This window comes from Oncorhynchus tshawytscha, linkage group LG27, assembly GCF_018296145.1.
Source record: "Oncorhynchus tshawytscha isolate Ot180627B linkage group LG27, Otsh_v2.0, whole genome shotgun sequence".
In the NCBI taxonomy this organism is placed as follows: domain Eukaryota; kingdom Metazoa; phylum Chordata; class Actinopteri; order Salmoniformes; family Salmonidae; genus Oncorhynchus; species Oncorhynchus tshawytscha.
Window position 1 is genome coordinate 17,780,850 of NC_056455.1, and position 12,871 is coordinate 17,793,720.

Consider the following 12,871-nt stretch of genomic DNA (forward strand, 5'->3'; position numbering starts at 1 on the left):
TACATTTTTCTGTGACACCAAGCTCAAAATGTACACTCATTTTTTTGTGTCAGATGAAAGATAAAATAAATTGATACATCATCCTTATATTTCATAAGCTCATTTTAATATTCTCAGGTCATTAAATATTTTACACATTCTGCCCAGCAAGATATTCTAATTTGAATGTTCTACATTGAAATGCATGTTGTATGCAATGATATCCAGCCAATTTAATAGTTTACTACTGTACCAGTATTTTACCAGCAGTCAACGAAGTTTCAATTATATCTGGTAATCTAAAAGATGTGAACTACACTGTGTACTAAACCTCTAGATTCTGTGTACATTGTGAATATTGTAGGAGTCAATCAATCACAGTCTGAAAACGGTTCAGGTACCATGCATTTAAGAAACAATAAGGGGCCGGTCAGGTCCAGTAGAATGGTTGCAACATCCAGAACAGTAGGCAATTTCATTACAGATAAATGTGTGGCTATATACAGAGATACAAGATGGCATTATGTATAACTACAGATCAACAGCACCATACATACATACAGCTTAGCTTTTAAAGAGAGTGTTGCATATGCCATGGCTGAGAGAGCCAGTGAGTGTGTTTGTTTGTGTGGTTGCTTGCCTGCTTACATCAATGGATTAACCTGAGCTCAAATAGATGCAGAGTAACTAAATGTCTCTCAAAGCACAATTATTTCTCTCTTTATTTATATATCAGCACAAAGTCCATTGCACAGTGACGGCAGCACCCTCACAACATTGGATGGAGGCCACATGATCCTGTCCATCAATGCTGTTACGTTTTAAATTGCTTTACACCATAAGAAGCAAGGTTTCATTTAAGATACCAACCACAATTCTTAAAGTAACATACATGGAAGAGGTGGGAAGAGTCAAAGAGCATGATTCCAGTATCTCCAAATCATATATTCCACAAGTGATTAAACACTATAAATACATTTCCAGATTTTAAATCACTGTACTGTATCCACATTAGAGATGAGGTCTCACATCGAGGTGAACCAAGACCATGGTATATTCATTCAGTTACTAGTTGTACTTACATGTAAGTGTGTGTGTAGGATAGAGAAAAGTGTGAGAATGTTGATAGCATACAGACGTGACTGATCACCAGTCTTAGTACACGTGGTGTTTTAGTTTGTACATTTCCTGTCTTAGTTTAACACTGCAGTATGGGATGAAGCAACTCTTTAGGTCATTGTTGTTGTTGTTCCAGGCTTCCGTTATTACTTGTTCTACAGTCAGTCGACGTACATGGGGGAGCTGGGAGAAGTAGGCATCTGATCCAGGATTCTGCAGACGTAACTGGCAACATCCACTGAGCGCTCCTCATACATCAGAATGAAAGCATGTTTCTGTATTGAAGAGACACAGAAACATGTTATAATATGTACGGGCGATAAGTATCTCTGCATGTAATACAATTACATTCATTCATTTAGCAGACGCCCGTATGCATACATTTTCATACACCCCGTACTGTGGGAATCAAACCTTGAACTGTAAGTGCCATGCTCTACCAACTGAGCCACACGGGACATACATACTTACCAGAAGCTCTTTGTACTTTGGCCTTTTTGACTCATCCTTTGTTAGGCTAAAGGGGCAAAGGGAATAAATAATTAAAATGCTGCTGTGCAATAAACCACATCATGGGTCTCTGAGACCTAAAAACAGACATTACATGTTTTGTCCACCAGGGGGAAATGAAATCCAGATGATGTCTCATTCAGAAGATTACCTTATGAATTTCACATCTTTTATTATTTGTGGGTGAATACTGTGAAAGTATGCAGTAGTTTACATTGACAATATTGCTCTGCAGTGATTCAATATACTTCAACTTATACTATATCATCGTGAGAATAACATTGAAGCAGTGCCAGTAGAAGTTCAATCTTTGTCCTTTACCACAGATTGACAAAGTTGATGAATTTGGGGGAGAACTGCCTGTCTTCTGAGTTGGTAAGCTGTGGAGGTTCTCCTTCACCACCTGTGTCAACTGGTCAAACACACTGTTCCACTTTGGGTAGGGAAACCGCCCAGTCGCCAGCTCGTACTGTAAAAAACCCACATGGTGAGTCTACAGTTACAATATTACAAAAACAAAGAATAATCTTGTCTTGTGGATTTAACATTCAGTGTATCTTCAAATAGCTCGTTGAATGTTAAAGACAACGTGACAAGAGGGTTGAGGACCCACCAGTGTTATCCCCAAACTCCATACGTCTGACCGGACATCATAGCCTTGTCTGGAGGCACTTGGGTCTATTCTCTCAGGCTGTGGAAGAGACAAGGAAAACATGTTACAATTCATCATAGTGATATCATAGATGGGCCTTTAAAGAGAAAACTCAAATGAAGAACAAACATTAAAATAAAATGTTCAAAATTAGACAACTTGAAGAAAAAAAAAAAATAATAAAAACAGAGACTTCTGAGACAAGTGTGTACAGTCCTCACCATATGCATTTGGACAGTGAAGCTCATCTTATTTTGGCTCTATACTCCAGTATTTTGATAATCAAATGACTGAAGCCATGGTATAAAATAACACCATATATTTGAGGGTATCTGTTTTGTCAATATTTGAAATAAAAGCACTTTATGTATCTAGTTCCCCCATTTTAAGAAATCACAAGTATTTGGACAAAATCACAGTAATCTGAAGGTATCATTTTTGGTTCCATATAATTTCTCACACAACTGTATCAAGCTTGTAACTCTATAAACTCTTTTGCTTTTGGATGCATTTGCAGTTTGTTTTGGGTGCTTTTAACTTTTAGGCCGGGTCTTGTTCAATTGTAAGAGAATGGTGAATAGTAGTGATGGGAAAGGCATCGGTGCTTTCACTGAAATATGGTTCATTAAACAGAACGTCATTATCTGTTCACAAATGCACATTAGTGGCATCTGAGTGTGATTATCAGAGAATATTGTTTTCTTCACTGTTTTCATAAAAATTCAGTGGCGCAACGGTAAATCATTGGATTTAGTAGCCTATGATCAGTTGGAATACCAGGTTCACATCTGACGTCAGGCTTCCTTTTTTGCCCTTCAAGTTAAACATTTCTCAAAAACGGAATCTATGGCATTATTTAGGATGCTTAAGACAGAAATGTTTACTATACTAAATAAAACAAATTTGAACAGTGTAGAAAGTGTGGTTTCACAAAATAATTTTCTAAATAGTGTCTCTTCAATGGCATTTGACCTCATACCCTCACGTCACTAATGCTGCAGATATTTGCTTTAAAGCAGTATCCAAATCCATAGGATGTAGTGATCACAATATTATAGTCATATCTAGGAAAACCAAGGTCCCAAAGGCTGGGCCTAATACAATGTATAAGAGGTCATACAAGAAGTTTTGTAGTGATTCATGTTGATGTAAAGAATATTTACTGATCTGTGGTGTGTAACGAGGAGCAACAAGACTCTGCACTTGACACATTTATGAAACTACTTATTCCAGTTACTAATAAGCACACGCCCATTAAGAAATTGACTAAACTGTTAAATCCCCTTGGATTGATGAGGAATTGAAAAATTGTATGGTTGAGAGGGATGAGGCAAAAGGTATGGCAATTAAGTCTGGCAGCCCAACTGACTGGCAAACATACTGCAAATTAAGAAATCATGTGACTAAACTAGATAAAAAGAAACTACACTATGAAATAAATATAAATGATATAAAGAATGATATCAAAAAGCTTTGGGGCACCTTAAATTACATTTTTGGGGAAAAAAGCCAACTCTGCTCCATTTATTGAATGGAGCTCATTCATCACAAAGCCCACTGATATTGCAAACTACTTTAATGACTTTTTCCATTGGCAAGATAAGCAAACTTAGGGATGACATGCAGGTAGCTGTTTAGGCCCCTTGCTTTTTACATTTTTTACTAATGACATGCAACGGGCTTTGAGTAAAGCCAGAGTGTCTATGTATGCGGAAGACTAAACACGTCAGCTACTACAGCGACTGAAATGACTGCAACACTTATTAACAAAAGAGCTTCAGTTAGTTTCAGAGTGTGTGGCAAGGAATAAGTTTGCCCTAAATATTTCTAAAAACTAAAAGCATTGTATTTGGAACAAAACACTCACTAAACCTCAACTAAATCTTGTAATAAATAATGTGGAAATTGAGCAAGTTGAGATGACTAAACTGCTTGGAGTAACCCTAGATTTTAAACTGTCATGGTCAAAACATATTGATACAACAGTAGCTAAGATGGAGAGAAGTCAGTCTATAATAAAGCGATGCTCTGCGTACTTAACAACACTATCAACAAGGCAGGTCCTACAGGCCCTAGTTTTGTCGCACCTTGACTACTGTTCAGTCGTGTGGTCAGCTGCCACAAAAAAAAAGGACTTAGGAAAATTGCAATTGGGTCAGAACAGTGCAGCATGGCTGACCCTTGGATGTACACAGTGAGCTAATATTAATAATACCCATGTCAATCTCTCCTGGCTGATAGTGGAGGAGAGATGGACTCCATCACTACTTTTATTTATGAGAGGTATTGAGGTATGTTGAATGCACCGAGCTGTCTAAACTACTGGCACACAGCTCAGACACCCATGCATACCCCACAAGACATGCCACAAGAAGTCTCTTCACAGTCCAAGTCCAGAACAGACTATGGGAGGCATACAGTACTACATAGAGCCATGACTACATGGAACTCTATTCCACATAAAGTAACTGACGCAAGCAGTAAAATTAGATTTAAAAAAAAAACACCTTATGGAACAGCTGTGAAGCAACACAAACATTGGCACAGACATGCATACACACGATAACATACTGTAGATGTGGTAGTGGTGGAGTAGGGACCTGAGGGTTCACAGTTTGTTGTGAAATCTGTGAATGTATTGTAATGTTTTTAAAAATGGTATAAACTGCCTTAATTTTGCTGGACCCCAGGAAGAATTGCTGCTGCTTTGGCAGCAGCTAATGGGGATCCATAATAAATACAATTACTGTATGCTCCATAGTTCCCTACTCTATCTGCTAAACTACTTGTCAGGTGAAACTACATGTGCAAAATCCTAACTATATTTATAAGTAGTGTCCAGTAGAAGGCGGTGTTTGAAAGCAGCTTGGATTTGAAGAAAGCACCGGAACCACGAATTTTGCATTTTGCAGCACACGGTTTGAAAAACATGATCAAACAAAGCGTCGGATGTAACTGATGATATACTTCTGATAAAAGATACATGCGTCGGCACACTGCTTCAAAGTGATCGCTAAGCAGCTTCTGAAGCATGCCTCGGAGCACCGGTATCAAACCTAAATATCACTATCAAATCCTATTTTATTAGTCACATGAGCCGAATACAACAGGTGTAGACCTTACAGTGAAATGCTTACTTACGAGCCCCTAACCAACAATGCAGCTGAAGAAAAAATATATACAGATAAGAGATAAAAGTAGCAAGTAATTAAAGAGCAGCAGTAAAATAACAATAGTGAGACTATATCCAGTTAGTCGAGGTAATATGTACATGTGAGTAGAGTTATTAAAGTGACTTTGCATAGATGATAACAGAGTACAGAGGTGTAAAAGAGGGGGATGCAAATAGTCTGGTTAGCCATTTTGAGGTGTTCTTAGTCTTATGGCTTGGGGTAGAAGCTGTTCAGAAGCCTCTTGGACCTAGACTTGGCGCTCCGGTACCGCTTGCTGTGCGGTAGCAGAGAGAACAGTCTGACTAGAGTGGCTGGAGTCTAACAATTTTTAGGGCCTTCCTCTGACACTGCCTGGTATAGAGGTCCTGGATGGCAGGAACCTTGGCCCCAGTGATGGGAGCTTGGCCCCAGTGACGCCTTGCGGTCAGAGGCTGAGCAGTTGCCATACCAGGCAGTGATGCAACCAGTCAGGATGCTCTCAATGGTGCAGCTGTATAACCTTTTGAGGACCTGAGGTCCCATGACAAATCTTTTCAGCCTGCAGCTTTGATATGTGCTGAGTAAAGGACAGTGTATCGTCTAGCCATACTCCCAAGTACTTTTATGAGGTGACTACCTCAAGCTCTAAACTCTTGAGGTAGTAATCACACCTGTGGGGAGAGGGGCATTCTTCTTACCAAACCACAGGACGTTTGTTTTGGAGGTGTTCAGAACAAGTTTAAGGGTAGAGCATGTTTGTTGGACACTAAGAAAGCTTTGTTGAGTGTTTAACACAACATCCAGGGAGGGGCCAGCTGAGTATTAATACACATGGGAGGTCTCACTGTTCTTTTGCATTGATTTGCAATATAGCAATACAACCAATAAATAAACTGGAGTATTTTTTTATTAAAGCTAATAATATCTGACATTATATTCAGTAATATAACAGAGCTAATCAATAGCTTCATATGTAGCAAGTCAGGTAGACTGATAAATTGTATGGCAAATTCATGATGTTAATAATAAACATTTATATTTGGATAGTCATATTTATATGTTATGAATTTAAAAGACAATATACAAATGTAAATGTTTATTAATATCATGAATTTGGCATTGTATTTATAGGGCTACAGACTCTTCACACTGGCTTGCTAAAAGAGAGGGACACCATTGTGGGCTATTTGTCTTATTTTACCATTTATCCTGCTAGCTTGTACCCCTTGACCCCTAAAATAAGTTTTTAATTAGATATTGTCATTGCTATTTCTTTGAATATCAATCTTTTTTATATTACATTTTTCTTCATATTGTGCTTTCAGACTTACAGACCATTGCTTTCCTTTATTGTGCAGCAATTATCCTGACCAAAAGGAATGGTCTAAATAATTAATTACAAAAGCAAAAACGAGTAAATAAGGTCTTCATGTGTTTCAAATGCTCCATTGCCACTTGCCAGAGTTACTCTGTATGAACACCAGTAAGGCAAATCCCTGTACAGGTTTTATTTGTTGGATAGTTCTTACATTTTTCTGTGACACCAAGCTCAAAATGTACACTCATTTTTTTGTGTCAGATGAAAGATAAAATAAATTGATACATCATCCTTATATTTCATAAGCTCATTTTAATATTCTCAGGTCATTAAATATTTTACACATTCTGCCCAGCAAGATATTCTAATTTGAATGTTCTACATTGAAATGCATGTTGTATGCAATGATATCCAGCCAATTTAATAGTTTACTACTGTACCAGTATTTTACCAGCAGTCAACGAAGTTTCAATTATATCTGGTAATCTAAAAAGATGTGAACTACACTGTGTACTAAACCTCTAGATTCTGTGTACATTGTGAATATTGTAGGAGTCAATCAATCACAGTCTGAAAACGGTTCAGGTACCATGCATTTAAGAAACAATAAGGGGCCGGTCAGGTCCAGTAGAATGGTTGCAACATCCAGAACAGTAGGCAATTTCATTACAGATAAATGTGTGGCTATATACAGAGATACAAGATGGCATTATGTATAACTACAGATCAACAGCACCATACATACATACAGCTTAGCTTTTAAAGAGAGTGTTGCATATGCCATGGCTGAGAGAGCCAGTGAGTGTGTTTGTTTGTGTGGTTGCTTGCCTGCTTACATCAATGGATTAACCTGAGCTCAAATAGATGCAGAGTAACTAAATGTCTCTCAAAGCACAATTATTTCTCTCTTTATTTATATATCAGCACAAAGTCCATTGCACAGTGACGGCAGCACCCTCACAACATTGGATGGAGGCCACATGATCCTGTCCATCAATGCTGTTACGTTTTAAATTGCTTTACACCATAAGAAGCAAGGTTTCATTTAAGATACCAACCACAATTCTTAAAGTAACATACATGGAAGAGGTGGGAAGAGTCAAAGAGCATGATTCCAGTATCTCCAAATCATATATTCCACAAGTGATTAAACACTATAAATACATTTCCAGATTTTAAATCACTGTACTGTATCCACATTAGAGATGAGGTCTCACATCGAGGTGAACCAAGACCATGGTATATTCATTCAGTTACTAGTTGTACTTACATGTAAGTGTGTGTGTAGGATAGAGAAAAGTGTGAGAATGTTGATAGCATACAGACGTGACTGATCACCAGTCTTAGTACACGTGGTGTTTTAGTTTGTACATTTCCTGTCTTAGTTTAACACTGCAGTATGGGATGAAGCAACTCTTTAGGTCATTGTTGTTGTTGTTCCAGGCTTCCGTTATTACTTGTTCTACAGTCAGTCGACGTACATGGGGAGCTGGGAGAAGTAGGCATCTGATCCAGGATTCTGCAGATGTAACTGGCAACATCCACTGAGCGCTCCTCATACATCAGAATGAAAGCATGTTTCTGTATTGAAGAGACACAGAAACATGTTATAATATGTACGGGCAATAAGTATCTCTGCATGTAATACAATTTCATTCATTCATTTAGCAGACGCCCGTATGCATACATTTTCATACACCCCCTCGTACTGTGGGAATCAAACCTTGAACTGTAAGTGCCATGCTCTACCAACAGCCACACGGGACGTACATACTTACCAGAAGCTCTTTGTACTTTGGCCTTTTTGACTCATCCTTTGTTAGGCTAAAGGGGCAAAGGGAATAAATAATTAAAATTCTGCTGTGCAATAAACCACATCATGGGTCTCTGAGACCTAAAAACAGACATTACATGTTTTGTCCACCAGGGGGAAATGAAATCCAGATGATGTCTCATTCAGAAGATTACCTTATGAATTTCACATCTTTTATTATTTGTGGGTGAATACTGTGAAAGTATGCAGTAGTTTACATTGACAATATTGCTCTGCAGTGATTCAATATACTTCAACTTATACTATATCATCGTGAGAATAACATTGAAGCAGTGCCAGTAGAAGTTCAATCTTTGTCCTTTACCACAGATTGACAAAGTTGATGAATTTGGGGAGAACTGCCTGTCTTCTGAGTTGGTAAGCTGTGGAGGTTCTCCCTTCACCACCTGTGTCAACTGGTCAAACACACTGTTCCACTTTGGGTAGGGAAACCGCCCAGTCGCCAGCTCGTACTGTAAAAAAAACCCACATGGTGAGTCTACAGTTACAATATTACAAAAACAAAGAATAATCTTGTCTTGTGGATTTAACATTCAGTGTATCTTCAAATAGCTCGTTGAATGTTAAAGACAACGTGGACAAGAGGGTTGAGGACCCACCAGTGTTATCCCCAAACTCCATACGTCTGACCGGACATCATAGCCTTGTCTGGAGGCACTTGGGTCTATTCTCTCAGGCTGTGGAAAAGACAAGGAAAACATGTTACAATTCATCATAGTGATATCATAGATGGGCCTTTAAAGAGAAAAACTCAAATGAAGAACAAACATTAAAATAAAATGTTCAAAATTAGACAACTTGAAGAAAAAAAAAAAAACAGAGACTTCTGAGACAAGTGTGTACAGTCCTCACCATATGCATTTGGACAGTGAAGCTCATCTTATTTTGGCTCTATACTCCAGTATTTTGGATAATCAAATGACTGAAGCCATGGTATAAAATAACACCATATATTTGAGGGTATCTGTTTTGTCAATATTTGAAATAAAAGCACTTTATGTATCTAGTTCCCCCATTTTAAGAAATCACAAGTATTTGGACAAAATCACAGTAATCTGAAGGTATCATTTTTGGATCCATATAATTTCTCACACAACTGTATCAAGCTTGTAACTCTATAAACTCTTTTGCTTTTTGGATGCATTTGCAGTTTGTTTTGGGTGCGTTTTAACTTTTAGGCCGGGTCTTGTTCAATTGTAAGAGAATGGTGAATAGTAGTGATGGGAAAGGCATCGGTGCTTTCACTGAAATATGGTTCATTAAACAGAGCGTCATTATCTGTTCACAAATGCACATTAGTGGCATCTGAGTGTGATTATCAGAGAATATTGTTTTCTTCACTGTTTTCATAAAAATTCAGTGGCGCAACGGTAAATCATTGGATTTAGTAGCCTATGATCAGTTGGAATACCAGGTTCACATCTGACGTCAGGCTTCCTTTTTGCCCTTCAAGTTAACCATTTCTCAAAAACGGAAACTATGGCATTATTTAGGATGCTTAAGACAGAAATGTTTACTATACTAAATAAAACAAATTTGAACAGTGTAGAAAGTGTGGTTTCACAAAATAATTTTCTAAATAGTGTCTCTTCAATGGCATTTGACCTCATACCCTCACGTCACTAATGCTGCAGATATTTGCTTTAAAGCAGTATCCAAATCCATAGGATGTAGTGATCACAATATTATAGTCATATCTAGGAAAACCAAGGTCCCAAAGGCTGGGCCTAATATAATGTATAAGAGGTCATACAAGAAGTTTTGTAGTGATTCATGTTGATGTAAAGAATATTTACTGATCTGTGGTGTGTAACGAGGAGCAACAAGACTCTGCACTTGACACATTTATGAAACTACTTATTCCAGTTACTAATAAGCACACGCCCATTAAGAAATTGACTAAACTGTTAAATCCCCTTGGATTGATGAGGAATTGAAAAATTGTATGGTTGAGAGGGATGAGGCAAAAGGTATGGCAATTAAGTCTGGCAGCCCAACTGACTGGCAAACATACTGCAAATTAAGAAATCATGTGACTAAACTAGATAAAAAAGAAACTACACTATGAAATAAATATAAATGATATAAAGAATGATATCAAAAAGCTTTGGGGCACCTTAAATTACATTTTTGGGGAAAAAAGCCAACTCTGCTCCATTTATTGAATGGAGCTCATTCATCACAAAGCCCACTGATATTGCAAACTACTTTAATGACTTTTTCCATTGGCAAGATAAGCAAACTTAGGGATGACATGCAGGTAGCTGTTTAGGCCCCTTGCTTTTTACATTTTTACTAATGACATGCAATGGGCTTTGAGTAAAGCCAGAGTGTCTATGTATGCGGAAGACTAAACACGTCAGCTACTACAGCGACTGAAATGACTGCAACACTTATTAACAAAAGAGCTTCAGTTAGTTTCAGAGTGTGTGGCAAGGAATAAGTTTGCCCTAAATATTTCTAAAAACTAAAAGCATTGTATTTGGAACAAAACACTCACTAAACCTCAACTAAATCTTGTAATAAATAATGTGGAAATTGAGCAAGTTGAGATGACTAAACTGCTTGGAGTAACCCTAGATTTAAACTGTCATGGTCAAAACATATTGATACAACAGTAGCTAAGATGGAGAGAAGTCAGTCTATAATAAAGCGATGCTCTGCGTACTTAACAACACTATCAACAAGGCAGGTTCGACAGGCCCTAGTTTTGTCGCACCTTGACTACTGTTCAGTCGTGTGGTCAGCTGCCACAAAAAAAAGGACTTAGGAAAATTGCAATTGGGTCAGAACAGTGCAGCATGGCTGACCCTTGGATGTACACAGTGAGCTAATATTAATAATACCCATGTCAATCTCTCCTGGCTGAAAGTGGAGGAGAGATGGACTCCATCACTACTTTTATTTATGAGAGGTATTGAGGTATGTTGAATGCACCGAGCTGTCTAAACTACTGGCACACAGCTCAGACACCCATGCATACCCCACAAGACATGCCACAAGAAGTCTCTTCACAGTCCAAGTCCAGAACAGACTATGGGAGGCATACAGTACTACATAGAGCCATGACTACATGGAACTCTATTCCACATAAAGTAACTGACGCAAGCAGTAAAATTAGATTTTAAAAAAACACCTTATGGAACAGCTGTGAAGCAACACAAACATTGGCACAGACATGCATACACACGATAACATACTGTAGATGTGGTAGTGGTGGAGTAGGGACCTGAGGGTTCACAGTTTGTTGTGAAATCTGTGAATGTATTGTAATGTTTTTAAAAATGGTATAAACTGCCTTAATTTTGCTGGACCCCAGGAAGAATTGCTGCTGCTTTGGCAGCAGCTAATGGGGATCCATAATAAATACAATTACTGTATGCTCCATAGTTCCCTACTCTATCTGCTAAACTACTTGTCAGGTGAAACTACATGTGCAAAATCCTAACTATATTTATAAGTAGTGTCCAGTAGAAGGCGGTGTTTGAAAGCAGCTTGGATTTGAAGAAAGCACCGGAACCACGAATTTTGCATTTTGCAGCACACGGTTTGAAAAAAACATGATCAAACAAAGCGTCGGATGTAACTGATGATATACTTCTGATAAAAGATACATGCGTCGGCACACTGCTTCAAAGTGATCGCTAAGCAGCTTCTGAAGCATGCCTCGGAGCACCGGTATCAAACCTAAATATCACTATCAAATCCTATTTTATTAGTCACATGAGCCGAATACAACAGGTGTAGACCTTACAGTGAAATGCTTACTTACGAGCCCCTAACCAACAATGCAGCTGAAGAAAAAAAATATATACAGATAAGAGATAAAAGTTGCAAGTAATTAAAGAGCAGCAGTAAAATAACAATAGTGAGACTATATCCAGTTAGTCGAGGTAATATGTACATGTGAGTAGAGTTATTAAAGTGACTTTGCATAGATGATAACAGAGTACCAGAGGTGTAAAAGAGGGGGGATGCAAATAGTCTGGTTAGCCATTTGATGAGGTGTTCTTAGTCTTATGGCTTGGGGGTAGAAGCTGTTCAGAAGCCTCTTGGACCTAGACTTGGCGCTCCGGTACCGCTTGCTGTGCGGTAGCAGAGAGAACAGTCTGACTAGAGTGGCTGGAGTCTAACAATTTTTAGGGCCTTCCTCTGACACTGCCTGGTATAGAGGTCCTGGATGGCAGGAACCTTGGCCCCAGTGATGGGAGCTTGGCCCCAGTGACGCCTTGCGGTCAGAGGCTGAGCAGTTGCCATACCAGGCAGTGATGCAACCAGTCAGGATGCTCTCAATGGTGCAGCTGTAT

The 12,871-nt window shown here is 38.5% G+C and overlaps 2 long non-coding RNA genes across 2 annotated transcripts; both read right to left on the reverse strand.

Moving 5' to 3' along the window:
- Positions 1-683: 683 nt before the first annotated feature.
- On the reverse strand, positions 684-2,364 carry LOC121841133. The gene is made up of 4 exons (XR_006080147.1): positions 2,222-2,364; positions 1,930-2,077; positions 1,570-1,615; positions 684-1,373 (listed from the first exon to the last, which is right to left on the reverse strand). It is a non-coding gene; the product is annotated as an uncharacterized LOC121841133 (long non-coding RNA).
- Positions 2,365-8,218: 5,854 nt separating this feature from the next.
- LOC121841126 lies at positions 8,219-9,271 on the reverse strand. The gene is made up of 4 exons (XR_006080142.1): positions 9,164-9,271; positions 8,869-9,016; positions 8,509-8,554; positions 8,219-8,311 (listed from the first exon to the last, which is right to left on the reverse strand). It is a non-coding gene; the product is annotated as an uncharacterized LOC121841126 (long non-coding RNA).
- Positions 9,272-12,871: the final 3,600 nt, after the last annotated feature.